We start from the raw sequence: 17,764 nt of genomic DNA, 5'->3' as shown, positions 1-17,764 counted from the left end.
GGCATACACACACAGGCACGCAGACACACACACACACAGCCGTGCACACACACACACACACAGGCATACACACACACACACACAGGCTTACAAAAAAAGTGCTGTCATCAGGATGTGTTAGCTGTGTGACGTCTTGTGTGTGTGTGTGTGTGTGTGTGTGTATGTGTGTGCATGTGTGTGTGTGTGTGTGTGTGTGTGTGTGTGTGTGTGTGTGTGTGTGTGTGTGTGTGTGTGTGTGTGTGTGTCTTTCTGTCTGAGTGTGTGATTTGTCAGCATTACACAGGTTTCACAGTGTGTTTCGGGGGAGGTGTGCGGCAGTCCGGTTTGCAGGGTTAATTAAGGCTTTTGCACACCAAGTCCGTACTTTTCCTCCCAAATTGTCTCACGTTTATAAATAAATACAACCTCATGTTGTGTCACTCACGTTTACACACTGACTTCGAAACCTTCGTCCGCCATTAAAGTTTTTGGAACAGGTTCGATTTTCGGAATTTTCCGCATCACTCAATAGATTGAGTGCGAGCTGGAACCCGTCTGTTTTCAGATGACGGATTAAAAAAAACGCATACAAAAACAATCGGACTGTGTGTGCAAAGACCTTTACTGTGAGGAACATTCTGCTGTTACTGTGTTACTACATATTACTCTGTTACTGTGTTACTACAGATTACTCTGTTATACTGTGTTACTACAGATTACTCTGTTACTGTGTTACTACAGATTACTCTGTTATACTGTGTTACTACAGATTACTCTGTTACTGTGTTACTACATATTACTCTGTTACTGTGTTACTACAGATTACTCTGTTACTGTGTTACTACAGATTACTCTGTTACTGTGTTACTACAGATTACTCTGTTACTGTGTTACTACAGATTACTCTGTTACTGTGTTACTACAGATTACTCTGTTACTGTGTTACTACAGATTACTCTGTTACTGTGTTACTACAGATTACTCTGTTACTGTGTTACTACATATTACTCTGTTACTGTGTTACTACAGATTACTCTGTTACTGTGTTACTACAGATTACTCTGTTACTGTGTTACTACAGATTACTCTGTTACTGTGTTACTACAGATTACTCTGTTATACTGTGTTACTACAGATTACTCTGTTACTGTGTTACTACATATTACTCTGTTACTGTGTTACTACAGATTACTCTGTTACTGTGTTACTACAGATTACTCTGTTACTGTGTTACTACAGATTACTCTGTTACTGTGTTACTACAGATTACTATGTTACTGTGTTACTACAGATTACTCTGTTACTGTGTTACTACCGATTACTCTGTTACTGTGTTACTACAGATTACTCTGTTACTGTGTTACTACAGATTACTATGTTACTGTGTTACTACATATTACTCTGTTACTGTGTTACTACAGATTACCGCTTCACCTGCGTGTGATTTTTATTCTCTGCGTCTGCTGATTTTTCGCTGCAGCTTTCCAGTTGTAACTAAATGTACCAGTGTCTCTCTTCCTCACCGATGTGTCCAAAGAATTGACATTGCTGTTTCCTGATTCTATTAAGTAGTGAACGTTTTGTTTTTCTCTCTTTGTAGGACTTCTTGATTGGTTATCTTGTCCTCATTATGTCTAGTCTTCTTCTGTGGAACACATCTCTGCTGCATTGATTCTCTTTTCCATTGCACTTGTGAGGGTCCATGACTCACAGCCGTACATCAGGATAGGAAGGATGTAGCAGTTGACAGTTGAAGTTATTGTGTTACTTGTGGATGGAATTATTGTAAAACATATATATATATTCACCCCTTTTCTTATTCACTCTGGACTAAGGTGTTCATATTTCTGAAATGAAAATCCTGGACATTTCCAGTTCTGCAGTCAATATATCGTTAAAATATGTTATTATCTATTAAATGAAAAAGGGGGACAATTCCGGTTTCATGTGTTTCGACCATGGTACTGTAATAAAGTACGGTTCAGGCCGACTGATATTGCTCCAAAATCCCACCAAGACCTTGAGGAACGCCATAGAAAATCCATGCTGTGATTTGATATAAAAAAAACATTTGACATTTGGAGATTGCACTACATGAGTAACATCTGTAGCATGCTACATGCTACATGGTACATGGTGGGGACGAATGGATGCCGTACAGTAGATCTTCTAGTTTCATAACTGTCTTCATTATAGCTTTAGAAATGAGCCCACTGGAGCCTCTGAAAGACATTAATGTGGGACGGGGACATTTTCGGGGTCAGGACCAGCCGGGGACCGGTCACCAAAAACGGGGACTGTCTCCAGAAATCCGGGACGTATGGTCACCATACCCTGGACCCGACTTTGAGAACCACTGCACTAAAGACGTTGACCGATTAGGCTATTTGCTTGTGATGAAATATGTGCCAGTGTGGAATACTTGTAGTATGACGCCAGCTGCTGCCTGCAGCCACATCAAGGCTAACAATATGCTACTCAGCTACAGCTCTATTAGCATAACACTAGGTCAAACAGTAGCTGCAAATCATTCATAGCATTTATTTTAATCTGCTAGAGTGCCAGATGGGCGGGGTTTACCACAACAGGACGAACCAGATAGTGTCAGGTGTCAATCATAAACAGAATTTATTTTTCTACACATTGACTTAAAAATACTTCACCTGATTACTTTATGGTAGTGTGGGAAACATGCCTGTAGCTATCTGCTATAGTACTCCATGCAGGGCGAGACAGAATTATTAAAATCAAAAATCAATTATTCTTCATGTTCCTACAGTTGGATGTCTGAGCTTCTCTGTGCAGAATGATGTCTGTGCAGTTTGACACTAGAAGGCTGTTTCCACAATCGTCTGCTGAAAGTGTAAAGTTTTCTCAGAGCTCACTGAAAAGGCCGTTTTCAAAAAGCAAGATTCGTGACGTCACGAATCTTGGAGCCAATCCCTGTCCAGTATTCAGCAGTTAACAACACCTTCTCACTCCCAACTTGTCATATACTGCAGACCAGTCAGGAACCCTTGTCATCACTTTGTCACGAGTGAGAATGTGTTGAAAGCCCGTGTTGTATGCTGTGATTGGCTAGTTATGTTCTAGATAACCCTGATTGGTTGCTTTGGATTTTTAAATGAGGGAGGGGAAGTCATTTTAAGGATTTTAACAAGATAATTGACCTTTTTTGTTGGGAAAAACCATCAGACACAAATTATAGTAGAGAGTATTTTATACACATCTTGAAACATGACTTTAGGGGGGTCTTTAAGAATCCTTGATCCACAATCCGTCAGAATGATAGATGGAAGTCCTGGTGGTCCGCGGGGCTCCAGGCATGGTGGTCCACCCGAGATATATATTTTTCTACATAATACACAACCTTGAGGAGTAGCCGGATTGGGCCGATTTTCGGAAATATCGTGATATTTGGGAAATATCACAATTTTGAACATTTAATGTCAGAGGCTGCCCAGCAGGCTCAGTTTTAAATGTTTTGCTCTCTTTTGTGGACTCTCATGTGTGACTTCAAGTTTCCTTTAAGACCAAAATCTTTACCACAGACTGAGCAATTAAATGGTTTCTCACCTGTGTGGACTACCATGTGTGTCTTCAAGGATCCTTTTTGACCAAAACCTTTACCACAGACTGAGCAATTTTTTTTCTTCTCCTGTGTGCACTATCATGTGTTCTGTCAATTGTCCGTTATGACCAAAACCTTTACCACAGACTGACCAAAGACATTTTCTCTCTCCTGTGTGGATTACCATGTGTCTCTTCAAGTGTGCTTTATGACCAAAACCTTTACCACAGACTGAGCAATTAAATTGTCTCTCTCCTGTGTGGCCTATCATGTGTGACTTCAAGTTTGCTTGAAGGGCTTGAAACTCTTAGTAAACTGGAGTTAGCAACAGACGCTGCAGGTAAATAAAGACTTTGTAGGCTGTTGAAGAAGCTGACCGCAAACTGAATTAACAGGCTGAAGCTGGCAGAGTAGACTCTTATAGCCCTCGAACATGACATCACATTATATTATGACATCATAAGTGAAATCGCCAACCTTCAACAGTGACATCATGTGTCAGGTGTCATTATCAGTGAAAACATCAATGATGACATCATCACTGTAATTATGACATCACCACTGTCGACTCCTCACTGTAATTATGACATCATCAGTGTCGACTCCTCACTGGCATCATCACTGTTGTGCTACTTTCACACATGAACTCCGGATCAGGTGAGGGTTGCTCCCCACTGAGCCTGCCCCGGATGATACGTGAAATGTATCCTTTCACACATGAGGGATGTTGCATTCTCATATGAGTAACACCTCCGCAGAGTTTGTAAAGTAGAGAGGGGGCGGGGGTGGGGGAATTTGGGCATGACCACACAATGGGGAGTTGTGAAAACTAAAAATACATAATGGGCGATAACTGCCTAACGTTCACGGCATATAATCGTTTGCGCATAACGTTAGTAATTAATTAAACAACCCTACAACTCACGCCCAGATGCATCGATTTCCTCGAGTCGCAAGCACTACAAACAAAACAGGTCTTTGCTATGTTCAGTCCTAAAATGCATCAAACCTACTAGAATTATACAGAATACAGGAAGCTAGACGTTTTTACCTTCAAAATAAAATAAATGTATTACTTAGTCACAAAAAATCAGAGTGTTGACTCACTACGGGTTAAAATTGACTTTTCGAAGGGAGCAGATATTCTTCCAGTTTAACTCCGTTCTGTATCTTTCAAAACACACACAAAAAAACATTACACGTGCATTTACTTTATTTAATTGCCATTATTGCGAAGGTTATACCCGGAAGTTTTCGTTTTATACTGCCTGACTTGACGCTACTTGGAATTTGCGGTTCTGCCCTTGAATCTTGACAAACGCTGTGTAAACGTTAAATCAAAGGCATGAACGCAACCAGATCCAGATACCCTACCTAGCGATGTCCAATACTGGGAAGCGGGACGACCCTCGCGTCCAAAAATGTTTGGCAAAAACATGTTGGCTGTCGCACACGGAGCAGGTTTGAGCTTCATTTGGAAACCAAACGGCATGATGTTTTTTTTGCTCGCTCATTCACATCGACTATTTATATAATAATAATCTGTCACGATGGGTTTCTGTCTCTGTCCTCATGCACTCACTGAGCGGCTACTTCACGGAGCTCTAGGGACAATCCGCTCCTGGCACTACGGCTGGGGGTACACTTCCCTCCGGCTAGGAGGAGGCTCGCGGGAGCGCGCATGAGCCACCAAAATCTGTTCACACATAGACCGCCATACGGATGGCCTCTAGATAACTCCTGAATTCCAGACATGTGTGAAAGCAGCTTTGGTATCCTTGGTGACCTCATCATCATCGGTGACATCATCTAACAGTACGATCAAACCTAACGGGTTCAGCGGCCAAGGTTATATTAAGCAAGGTCTAGAACGAAGATCCAGAGACCCTGCCTCCCAGTTTAGCTTCGGGCGGCCTCCCTGATCCTGTTGCATCAGTGCTGCATGGCCGGGCCAGGATGCTACCATTGGCTGACTTGAAGAGCAGCTCGATGTTTTATCTGTGAACTTCAACAAGCATGGGCAGCTCCTGAGGCAAATTGTGGAGCACCTCAATCAGGGTGCCGCTCCTCCACCCCCTACTGCTCCACTACCACCTGCTCCGGCTGCCACTGCCCCTGAGCAGACTGTCGGCCTAGTCCAAGCAGAGCAAGCCGCAGGGCAGGCTACGGGACAACAAGCTGCCATTTGTTATTGGAATGCCATGGGTAGAGGTTTAGTGGGTTAGACTCTGAGATGAAATTGGGGGAATGGCATGCAGGCACAGATGGAAACCATGTTAAGCTTCCAACCAATAAGTGATGCTCAGAAAGCAGACTTAGTAATAGAGTTCTTAGATGGTGACGCAAAAAGAGAACTTTTGACACTGGAGATACGGTAGCTTTTGAACAGGAAGGTAAGATGTGGTAAGAGACGGTGTAGACTATTATTTTAGTGGTTGCTACTTTTTCCCGCTCCTGAAATTCACTGCCTTGCTTTTTTATATTATTATTATTATTATTATTATTATTATTATTATTATTATTATTATTATTATTATTATTATTATTATTATTAGGCTATTACAAAGCTAAGAACAAAACACTAGCAGAAACAACGTGTTAGGGACAGCGGCCACATCAGCAGGATTCTGCAATAGGCTACGCCTATATATATATATATATATATATATATATATATATATATATATATATATATGTATATATATATATTTAGAACACGGCTCTCTTGAATACTCGATTCTGATTGGTCAATCAACAAGATTCACCGGTCATTATTTCTCGACAACCGACCGCTGCTCTGCCACACCTGGATTAATCAGTTGATAAGAGCTTTTTGGCAGCAGCAGACACTACTAATTAGGCCAACCAGTTGCAGCTGTGGTGTCTTGTGTGCCAATTACGAATGAAACCGTTTTGTCGTTGAAAACGCTATTAAAAAATCTATTTGAATAATTATTTTTGTCAGATTATTGAATGATTTAGTTGTAGGCCGTGTTCTAAGCGGGATAATGGGTCCCATTAGGTGAATGATTAAGCCCTCCGCTGCGCGTCGGGCTCAATCATTCACCTGTCGGTCATTATTTCCCCCGTAATCACCGCCTCAATATACATTATCTCTTACATATATATATATATATATATGGCACACCTGCACCACTTAGTTCAACACCTGGGTGTGATTTTTCTTTTAGAGTAACGACCCCCCTATACACACTACAGATTGGAGGTACAACCACTATGGAGTGAGGCCAACAACCTCATTGTGAATGCTTCTAAAACAAAGTAGCTATTATTGATTTTAGCCATACAAAGTTTCTCCTCTTGCCATCATCTTCTTTTTAGAAACTAAAGGATTTTACCCCAAATAGCCAGGTCCTACTTAATTTCTATTCTGTAATTGGGACGATAATCCTTACCGGGTCTTTTACAGTATGGTCATCTTTGAGGTGTATATAAGAGGGTCTGTCAGTCTGTCTGTCTGTATCAGTGTTGTCACTTGAGCAATTCTGATGACATCATTGCAGATGATGACATGATCAGTGACATCATCAGTCATGTCATAAATACATACCCACTGATTATGTAAGGATATTGTGACAACATCAGTGATGTCATCAATCATTCCTTGCTGAGACTATAAATTAGACGACTCTTGCTCACATCGACATTTAACAGCAGGTTAGATAGCTGCTCTGGCTGGCACACATCGAGGCAGTTGTAGAAATTGAAATAGCTAGCTACAATGGAGGAGTTGAGCGCTGATGAGATTCGCAGAAGGCGACTTGCCCGACTGGCAGCGGTACAGATATCACAGCCTAGTACCCCTCTCAGTACTGGTCAACCATTCATTGGGTTTTGTAGGCAGGCATGTGATGCATTGCAGGGCAGGCGGGGCATTAAGAGAGACATCCAGGCCATGAACTCCCTCTCCAGCTCCCCCTCTAACAGCGTGGAGACTCAATACCAGAGTTTAGCCCGATCCCAGAGCCCAGAGGATATTGACACTGCCTCCTGTGAAAAGAGCATGTCGCAGGTGGATGTGGACTCTGGGATAAAGAACATGGAGCTGGAGGACAGCGATCGCAGTGAGAAGAGGAACTTGGCTGAAAAGGAAACTTCTGCCAACTCGGATGTCTCTGAAGAGCAGGCTCTGCAGCTCATCTGTAAGATCCTCCGTGTATCATGGAAGGAGCAGGATAGAGATGTAATCTATCTCCCCTTGCTGGCAGCAGAGTTCCACAAGAACCCAAAATATGTATTCCCTGACTTCAAAGACCTGATTGGTCAAATCTTGATGGAGGTCTTAATGATGTCCACCCAGTCGCGTGTCCACAACCCCTTTGCGAGCTTGAATGCCACTTCTCAACCAATTGTGACACTGTTGCAGCCCTCCAGCCACGGCAGCAGCCCCATAGCCCCCAGTGCAGTGTCCTTTGGAGCCCGCTGTCTGTCCACCTGTCTGGGTGCATCTGAAGGCGGGATGTCCTGCAATTCAGCCAGCGATCGCTTCGCCATTGAACCATGCAAAGAGATGGATATGCTGAACTACCTCATTGAGTGTTTTGACAGTGTTGGCATGGGGAACACTCCCAAGTTGTGCAGCCACCCGAGTGTCAGCCAGCTCCTCAGCAACATTCGCTCTCAATGTATTTCCCATGCTGCCCTCGTGCTGCAAGGCACCCTCACGCAGCCTAGCAGCCGTCTTCTGCAGTCTCTGCTGGTACCTTATATGCTGTGCCAGAACCTTCCATATGGCTTCATCCAGGAGCTGGTGCACATTACACACCAGGAGGAAGAGGTCTTCAGACAAATCTTCATTCCCATCCTTCATGGACTGGCTTTGGCAGTGAACAAATGTTCTTTTGACAGTGACAACTTCAAATCCCCCCTCATTGCATTAGCTGAGCTCTGTGAAATCAAGATAGGAAAGACTCACCCAATGTGCAATTTGGTAACTTCGCTCCCCCTCTGGTGTCCCAAACCCCTAAGCCCTGTTTGTGGCAGAGAGATCCAGAGACTGTCCTACCTGGGAGCCTTCTTCAGCCTGTCTGTCTTCGCTGAGGATGATACCAAAGTAGGAGATAAGTACTTCTCTGGCCCAGCCATCACCACGGAGAACACTCGAGTGGTCAGCCAATCTCTGCAGCAATATTTGGAGTCAGCAAGGGGTGACCTGTTCAAAGTCCTTTATAACATCTTGCTGAATGGAGAAACTCGTGAGTTAGCTCTTAATTACATGGCAGCTCTAGTCAACTGCAATGTAAAGAAAGCCCAGATGCAGACTGATGACAACCTGGTGTCGACAGACGGCTTCATGCTGAACTTCCTATGGGTACTACAACAGCTGAGCATGAAGATCAAAGTGGAGACAGTGGACCCCTACTACATTTTCCACACACGCTGTCGCCTTGTGGTCAGCCCAGAGGACACCCGCCTGAAGGCCACCATGGAGGAGCTCAAGAGCTGGCTGACAGAGCTGCATGAAGATCCCACCATGTTCTCAGAACCCAAATTTCGCACCGAGTGTTTCTTCCTGACACTGCACGCCCACCACTTGTCCATCCTGCCAGGCTGCAGGCGCTATATCCGCAGGTTGCGGTCCATCCGTGAGCTAAACATGACTGTGGAGGAGCTGAAGAACAGTGAAAGCCAATGGAAAGACTCTCCCCTGGCCAGTCGAGAGATGAGTGAGATGCTCAAGCGAAGCAAAACCCAGCTCAAGAAACTGGTGCGGGCCAAAGATTGTGCTGACGCGGGCCTTCTGGATGAAAACCTGCTCCACAGATGTCTGCAGTTCTACAGTACGGTCATTCAGCTCATTCTTCGCATGGTGGACCCTGCATACCCCCACATTACCCTGCCACTGAACCAAAAGATTCCCAAAAGCTTTGCTGCTCTGCCTGAGTTCTACATCGACGACGTGGCTGAGTTTCTACTTTTCATTGTGCAGTATTCTCCACAGGTTTTATATGCGCCATGTGTCCAGGACATCGTCACATTCTTGGTGGTGTTCATCTGCAGCCAGAACTACATCAGGAACCCCTACCTTATTGCCAAGCTGGTGGAGGTGCTGTTCGTCACCAACCCTGCTGTAGAGCCACGCACCCAGCGGTTCTCTGAGATGATGGAGAACCACACGCTGTCTGTCAAACACCTGGTCCCTGCCCTTATGAAGTTCTACGCTGATGTGGAGCACACTGGTGCCACCAGTGAGTTCTACGATAAGTTCACTATCCGGTCCCACATCAGCACTATCTTCAAGAGTCTCTGGCAGAACATTGGCCACCATGACACCTTCCTGGAGGAGTTCAACTCTGGGAAGCAGTTTGTGCGCTACATCAACATGCTGATCAACGACACCACCTTCCTATTAGACGAGAGCCTGGAGTCCCTGAAGCGCATCCACAAGGTTCAGGAAGAGATGAAGAACAAGGAGCAGTGGAAGCAGCTGTCTAGGGAGCAGCAGCAGAGCCGGCAGTCCCAGCTCTCTCAGGACGAGCGGGTGTCTCGCTCCTACCTGGCTCTTGCCGGGGAGACGGTCGCCATGTTCCGTATCCACACTAAGCAGGTCCAGAAGCCTTTCCTCAGGCCTGAGCTGGGGCCTCGCTTAGCAGCCATGCTGAACTTTAACCTCCAGCAGCTCTGTGGGCCCAAATGCTGGGACCTGAAGGTGGAGAACCCCGAGAAATATGGCTTTGAACCCAAGAAGCTCCTAGACCAGCTGACTGATATCTACCTGCAGCTCGACTGTGCCCGCTTTGCTAAAGCTATTGCAGACGACCAGCGTTCATACAGCCGAGAGCTCTTCGAGGAGGTGATCTCCAAGATGAGGAAGGCTGGTATCAAGTCCAGCATTGCCATTGAAAAATTCAAGCAGCTATCAGAGAAGGTGGAGGAGATAGTCACCAAGAACTCTGAAATGGATGACAGTGATGCTCCTGACGAGTTCAAAGACCCTCTGATGGACACACTCATGATTGACCCTGTGATACTGCCCTCAGGGAAGATCATGGACCGCTCCATGATCCTGCGCCACCTGCTCAACTCCCCTACTGACCCCTTCAACAGACAGCCGCTCACAGAGAGCATGCTGGAGTCAGCCCCTGAACTGAAGGAGAGGATCCAGGCGTGGAGGAGAGAGAAACAGGGAGGATGACTTATCTAGACACTCCCTGTCCCTGACGTCCGCCCTGCTAACCATCACTAAGCAATGCTACCAGCTCGGCTGAATCAGAATCACCACTACCAACCACCTTTTAAAAAAAGCATTGTGGATGAAAAAAGGAAACCTTTTTGCGATTTTTATTATCTGCTCTGAAACAGTGGGGGCATGTGCTGAAGTGCTCCCAGTGCTGTCTCTAAAAAAATAATCTGAATTTACATTTAGCCCCCCCCCCCCCCACACACACACACACACACACACACACACACACACACAAAAACCCAAACAAAAAATGTAGGGAAAGGTGGCATTCTAAATGGTTGTGTGACATCACAAGAGAACATTCTGCTGGGGTTCCAGACATCACAAGAGGGAATTCCATGAAATGGAATGAAACTGAATGTCTAATACTTTTAGATGCTTATACTATTCTGCACATAAGACACTAAATTACTGTTATTTTGGATTTGGGTTTCCAGGGCGTTTAAAGGCTCTATCGTCGCAAAGGCGATAATTTTGCGTTAGTGCCTGTTTTGCACCCGAATAGCGCCGTGCAAAGCCCTAATTGTGGGCGTGTCGGCCCGCTGTGCTTGGCGTCACCTCCATATAGGCGTATTTAGTCCCAAAAGTCACTGGACGGTGTGATCAGGTCCATCCCCCTTAAAAGCCACAGCGCCACATCAGCAGCTTCCTCCTGCTGACGGTCAGAGTGAGAGAGAGAGAGGGGGCGAGAGAGAAAAGAGAGATGGAGAGAGAGAGGGGAGAGAACAACATAGGGGAGGGAGAGAGAGAGAATTTGAGGATGAACAAGTTCGGATTCAATATAGAGAAACTAATAACAAAATGGTGATAACAAAAATTGATGCTGATCGAACGATGTTCCATTTGAAACACATCAAAGGGCTGCCGCGCTGTGCAGTTATGCAGTGGATAATATCCCCAAGGTGTTATATATGTCCCTGTATATGTGCGCTTACTGTAATTAGACGTTTCGTTCATATAGGCTACATACACATGTACAAATATGTGTTTCTTTAATAGGGTAGGGATGTGTGAGATTGTAATTCTAGCCTATTTCAGAATTGTCCATCCGCGCTGTGGAGAAGCATCTTCCATGCGTGCAATTGCAGGGAAAGAGGTTACTGGCCGGCACAACTTTCTCAAAACATATCTGTTATACACCTAACTGACACCACAGACTTGTATCAGGAATTATGTAGCTTAATAAAACTGCATGACAAACAAATTCTCATTTTTAAATCAAGGTGTGTGTTTTTTCTGCAATGTAAGCTAATAGTTGAAAATCAACGTGGCATTCTGAGGAGGGAAGAGTGTGCGCGTGTGTAGAGAGAGAGGGACATCCATGCCATGCGTAATGCATCCAAGCGAGGATTTCCTGCACTGCGTGGAGAATACTGCGTGCGCTCAGGCGCAGTGGGGTTTCGAGCGCTAAGACCTGCTATTAGGTGGTCTTAAATTGCACGCACCCAAGGACATTTTTCCTAACAGTGCGAAAACGCCCAAACCTGTGTTTACAGTATGCTCAGAACCTGCCGCTGGTATCTTGGCCAGAGTGCAAAATGACACTTGCGGGATGCAGACGATAGCATTTGAGGCGCGCAAAGGCCAGTATTAACACGGACATGCCTGGGCCACGCCTACACCTGTGTCTGCGCTTAGATTCCAGCGCAAAACTGGTTGGTGGAGGCAGACGATAGCTTAAGACGCAGGGAAGATAGCATAAGAGGTGCGCATACTGCTGCGCAAACGATAACGCCTATACAACGATAGGGCCCTAAGACTTTTAAAACTAAAAAAAAATCAGCTGATGACTTATGCATTACATTGTGACATACAGAAGTAATCAGTGACATCACCGATCAGTTGGGTCCACTGTGCGCGATGCCTCTTTATATACACCTGGCTGCTGATTGGGTATCACCTGTACACCCACCAAATGACAAACAGAGTCAGAGCCTGTTGCACACCACTGTGACAAATCATGACGTTCAACCAGTAAACCAATTATGGAGAGAGGGGGGGGTGGTGGGGGGGAGGGGAGAGGGCACCCGGGGTGCCAGTGAGAAAGCACTTTAAGTTGGAAACCCTCATTTGCATTTTGCTTGCACCTGTGTTTACCCTGCATTTTCGACACAAAATGGCCCCTGTGAAACTCTGGTTGAGCATACGAAGCGTGCAAAATACATTTGATTTGAGGGGGGCTTAAGCTGGAAACACGTTTGACATTTGGCCCGGCTGCACGGAAATGAGAGACAGAATCCTGATGAGAAAACGTGTGGAGCTTTAATACTCCACATAGCGGGAGTCTTGAAAACTCCACTTTGTCCGCCCATCCACGTCCGTGTAGTTACAAAATTCGGGGTGTGCACGGCTAGGCGTAAACCGTCCGCACAGGAGCCTTGCGGAGGGGCGTGTCTGCTGATTTGACGTCACTTTTCCGCACGGACACTCGCGGTCCTCGCCGATGCGGGAAGCATCATTCCAGTTTATACTCTGTGTGTGTAGGGTTGCCAACCGTCCCTTAAAATACGGAATTGTCCCGTATTTGTAAACAAAAAGGCATGTTCCGTATTGAACTGATACGGGACGTGCTTTGTCTCGTATTCGAGAGACACTGCAGTACAAAGTTATTTGTATGAGCGAGTAAACTCCGCAGCGGAGTCTCCACTCAGTCCACTTGCACCGCTGCCTCTCCCCTGGCCTATGTAGCCGGTATCATGTCACAGCAGCCTGAGCGAGAGTCTGTGGACAGTGCACAGGACACATGAGCACTCAAAGTTCCTCACTCACCAGGCATCACAATGCCATTGTTTTTTCACATTGTCAATATATTTAGATGTGATAATAAAGGCTTCGAGAGCCTGGTTTAGGTACCTTGAAAGTGCTTGAATTTTGAATTTTCCTCTTAAAAGCTGTACAAACCCTGCTTACAACAGTAGGCTATTGCAGCTGTAAGACTTGTTATAGGCTACAGTAATCAGAGATATCTTCAGTCTAAATCCATACTTTTCAAAAAATTTCCTTTTATTCAGATTTCATCTGAAATCTAAAATGTTTTTGCACTAATGATGTAAACTCTTGCAGGTCTGTTCTATTCGTAAAATTGCTGTTTGCACTGTTGAAAGAAATTTCTTTAGGCTACATGCCAATGTGAAGATGAATTATATAAAAATGTAATTTGCACTGTTTATTGTTTTTCTTAAAATGTATCTGGTAACTTTATCCATACAGAAAAAAAAGAAAAGAAAACTGATCAAAACCAGGTTTGTGTGTTTGCTTGTATTAATGGGTAAATGGTTGAAGCCGAAGCATTACAGTTAGAGCCCCACCCCCCACCCCGCCGGACTGCCCCCGTTCCTTATTTCCATTTCAAGAAGTTGGCAACCCTATCTGTGTGGGTTTCTGCTCGCGGAAGTGAGCGGGAGTCTTGAAAACTCCACTTTGTCCGCCCGGCCGCGTCCGCCTATAGTTACAAAATTCGGGGTGTGTTTCTATCGATCTTTTTCATAAAGGTTGAGTTGAGAGTTTTGCTGTGCAGTGACTTGACATAAAGCCTAACATTTACAGGCTGGGTGTCTGACACTGACAACACCCTGACAACTGCTGCCTTTTTTCAGCTTGTGTACACAAGACACACTCGTCAGGCAGGGCGTGTGGGGGAGGGGGGCCTCAAGGTGAGTGTAAGGCCCAATCTCAATACCCCCCTGGGCCTACCGCCTGGCTGCATAGGGGACATATGGGTAGGGTGTCACGTTTCTTTTGAGGACCGAGAGCCAGTACTGTGGGCAAATGCGTCATCTGACCCGTCATATGGCCCCGCCAAACTAGTGTTAATTTTTTCTGCTATTTTTTGACTGTGTTGGAGTCCTGTGTCAAATGGTAATAAGGTTTGAACGTGCAATACACAGACACCAGATTTAACTGTTTAACTTCTTTTCTTCTGATTGGATTTCCAATTCGTCCCTCCAACATTTTAGTCTAGTTCTTATTTGTGGATGAAAATGTCAATATATTTCCTCGTAGTTTATGTCATCACAGCTTTGTTTTTATTGAGTTAATCAGTGAAAATAGGTAGTGGACGAACATTTTTCGTTATAGTTTTCGTCAACGGAATTAACAGTGCTCCAAACTGAGCTTTTTCAGTTGCAGATTCTAAAGCGAGAAGGAAATGGCATCATAGCCCATAATGTAATATATCTTCACAAATAAGTTTGTAACTGTTATTGGAATGTGATGAACACATTTGTTCCGTAAAATTAATTATTTCTGGACAGCGGACCTAGGGGAAACCCTATTTATAGTATCCTATAGTAGTAGCGTAGCCTGACTATTGTTATAATCATGTAGATTTCTGAGCAAACCAGCCAACTAAAACTGGTTTTATACTTGCGCGAAATCGCCAGCGCCGGCTGCGCCGAGGGGGTCGCCACAGCTGGCCATCCTATCAGCGCAGCTCGGCGGAGGGGGGCGTGCAGCTCCTCGAAAAGGTGCCTCCGCGGCGTCAACGCGGACATGACGTGACCAGCACGAGAGCTGTGATTGGCCGTTGCCTTGGGCCGCGCACGTATCCGCTGACGTACTTGTGAGGAATGAGGAAATTTCCTCCAAGTTGAGGCTGCGCAGAACTCTTGTCAGCGCCTTAACTTACACTTGGGGTACGTGAACAAAATAAAATAGTATATTGTTTAATAAAACTTCTTGTACAACAGTTGTGTCTCCTAAATTTAAATATCAATAAGTGTGTATCTCTCAGGAATTGACTTATTTAATTCGTGGAAATGTGCAATATGATGACAAAGTTGTAGCCTGGCTCCAGCCAGACCTTCGGAGCCACGCCCACTCCACAGTTGTGGATTTGGCTGTTCTTGGTCATATGAGCAAAAGCTTTTCCGGTTGAAAATCCAATCACGGGCACTGATTGGCCAACGCTGTTGTCAGTCATGCACAACAGAAACAGACACAGCTGTGGCCAAAGCAGAGGTAGCCTGAAGCAGAGATAGCCATTAGGCTGTTAAGCTGTTTAAAACATGTGACTGTTTTTTTTTAAACAAGTTTACAAAAACAAACCCAACAAAAACCATCATAAGGGTTGGTGACAAACAGCTAATGTTGTTAGCTTGTGCGTGTGACTAGTAGGTGGGCCAGAGGAGTTGACAAGTCTCCTAGCAAAGGCTACACGGTCACGGACCAAACAAAAATGAGGGATTGGAGAAGTCAGCAAGTAAGTTGGACTAACGTTACAAGTTCTGAACATGTGTGCCTTCATTACTTATTCCAGCTAAATGTATCGGTTGTTCATATTGTCTATGAAAGGCAGCTGTGCTAGGCTAACATTAGCATTAGCGAGCGCTAACATTAGCGCTTTACAACCGCAGTACAACCGATGCTGGGATGAGACACATATATGAGACACATGGTGGCTAAACAACGAGCCACCATGGACAGGGTTCAGAAAAGGGCTGTCAAAATAATGATGAGGTTCAAGGACATCTCTTTGCATCGACCTGATCTGCAGACAGGAAGAGAACAGGCCACTGTGAAGCTGATTCAGGACATGATGCACCAGCCTAACCACCCGCTCCACCACATCCTCCCTCCTAGTAAGGAAGAAAGGACTGGCCGTGTTCTGCGCAGAGGCAATCAGTTGTCTTTGCCAAAAAACAGAACAAATAGACTGAGAAACTCCACCATCTCCTGTGGCGTCAGGCTTTTAATGGGCTGTAGCGTTGATTGTATTTTTGATGTTGGGGTCTGTTTTAACAATGCATAATGTATGTGTATTTTTTTTTTTTTTTTTTCGAGTGTACATTCTGCATAATTCAATCATGTATTGCAAGTCAGAATGATTAAACTCAAACTCAACTCAAACTCATATTTTCAGAACTTATCACTTCAGTCCTACATCCTCGCTCACTTCCAAGTCATCTCATCTTTTATTGCGGTCCCGAATCCGTTATTCCATGAGTCTGGTGTGCTAGCCAGGGAGATTCAGCTCCAGCAAGCAGCGCAACACTGCTGTGGCTGCCCTGCCGGCCGGTTACCGTGGCGTGGACACCTTGGTAGTGATTGGTTAGGGAAGGCCGAAGCCCGCCCCCTCATAGAAATGCTCTGAAGTGACTGCAATCTCAGACTAGAAGAGGAAATTAGTTTATGAGTTGACGATTCAGTCTGAATATCAGGCAAAATTGTGAATCTGGGAGAATTTGCAGACATTCAATCTGTTTGAACCAGAAATAGCTTTGTATCCCAGTTTGGCAAAAATGATGATGTAGCCTAATGAGTGGTGTCCCATTTCTTTTAGTAAAGCGTTCAACCCCTTCCCCTTGTGGCTCTAGTGTAAGCTCCGTGTTTACACGCATGGGATCACATTCAACCAAGACAAGAGATTTGAGTATTTGATTTACACTCACCAAGTACATGGTGTTTTCATCCTGCTGGCCTCCATGAGTAGCTATACTGTAAATCACTGATCACTGAAATTAAATGGACATTCTGTATACGGACGACACAGCAACCTGCCTGAAAGAAGTGGCCATGGTTTGTCATGGTTTGTCAAGACAAGACAGTTGTACAGCTTTGGTAAGCATCCAACCAGTTCCAAATGCACATCATTAATTAGTTAAGGACTAATTAAGTCAAGAGCTGCAGAATATTACCATATTCTATTGACTGTTGTTTTCTTCCCTTTTCTTCTGACTAACAGGAAGTGTAAACACAAACGTAGTTGAAATGGAAGTCGTGACACAATGGGTCAAGTGGGCGGGGCTACATAAGGTGAATATTAAGTTAAAAAAAACAATCAAAATAACTTCTATTTCTATTCTTGCACAACATACAGCATATAAATTCATAATACTTTCAACGACCCATGTCTATTTATTTATATTTTCAAAAGCTTTCAAGTGATATTTTTTCTCAAATTCACAAACTTTCAAGGATTTCAAAGACATGTGGGGACCCTATAAAAGGCAAATGAAGGATTTTGTCACAGCTGCTCTATGAAAAGACGGGGGAGTTTACACTACATGGTT

At 44.6% G+C, this 17,764-nt stretch overlaps 1 protein-coding gene and 1 pseudogene across 2 annotated transcripts in view; both read left to right on the top strand.

Moving 5' to 3' along the window:
• Positions 1-17,764, top strand: part of LOC310774280 (putative ATP-dependent RNA helicase DDX4) — a gene marked incomplete at both ends in the record, with an annotated part of 249,099 nt that overhangs the window by 54,159 nt on the left and 177,176 nt on the right. The gene's annotated exons all lie outside the window — the stretch shown is intronic.
• Positions 7,293-10,706, top strand: LOC310774089 (ubiquitin conjugation factor E4 B pseudogene; annotated as a pseudogene). Its single transcript has one exon. The product of its transcript is annotated as a ubiquitin conjugation factor E4 B pseudogene (transcript).

This window comes from Poromitra crassiceps (genome assembly GCF_964638095.1).
Source record: "Poromitra crassiceps genome assembly, chromosome: 3".
Classification (NCBI taxonomy): Eukaryota; Metazoa; Chordata; class Actinopteri; order Beryciformes; family Melamphaidae; genus Poromitra; species Poromitra crassiceps.
The sequence above is the reverse complement of the archived record's forward strand: the minus strand, read 5'-3'. Positions and strand labels throughout refer to the sequence as shown.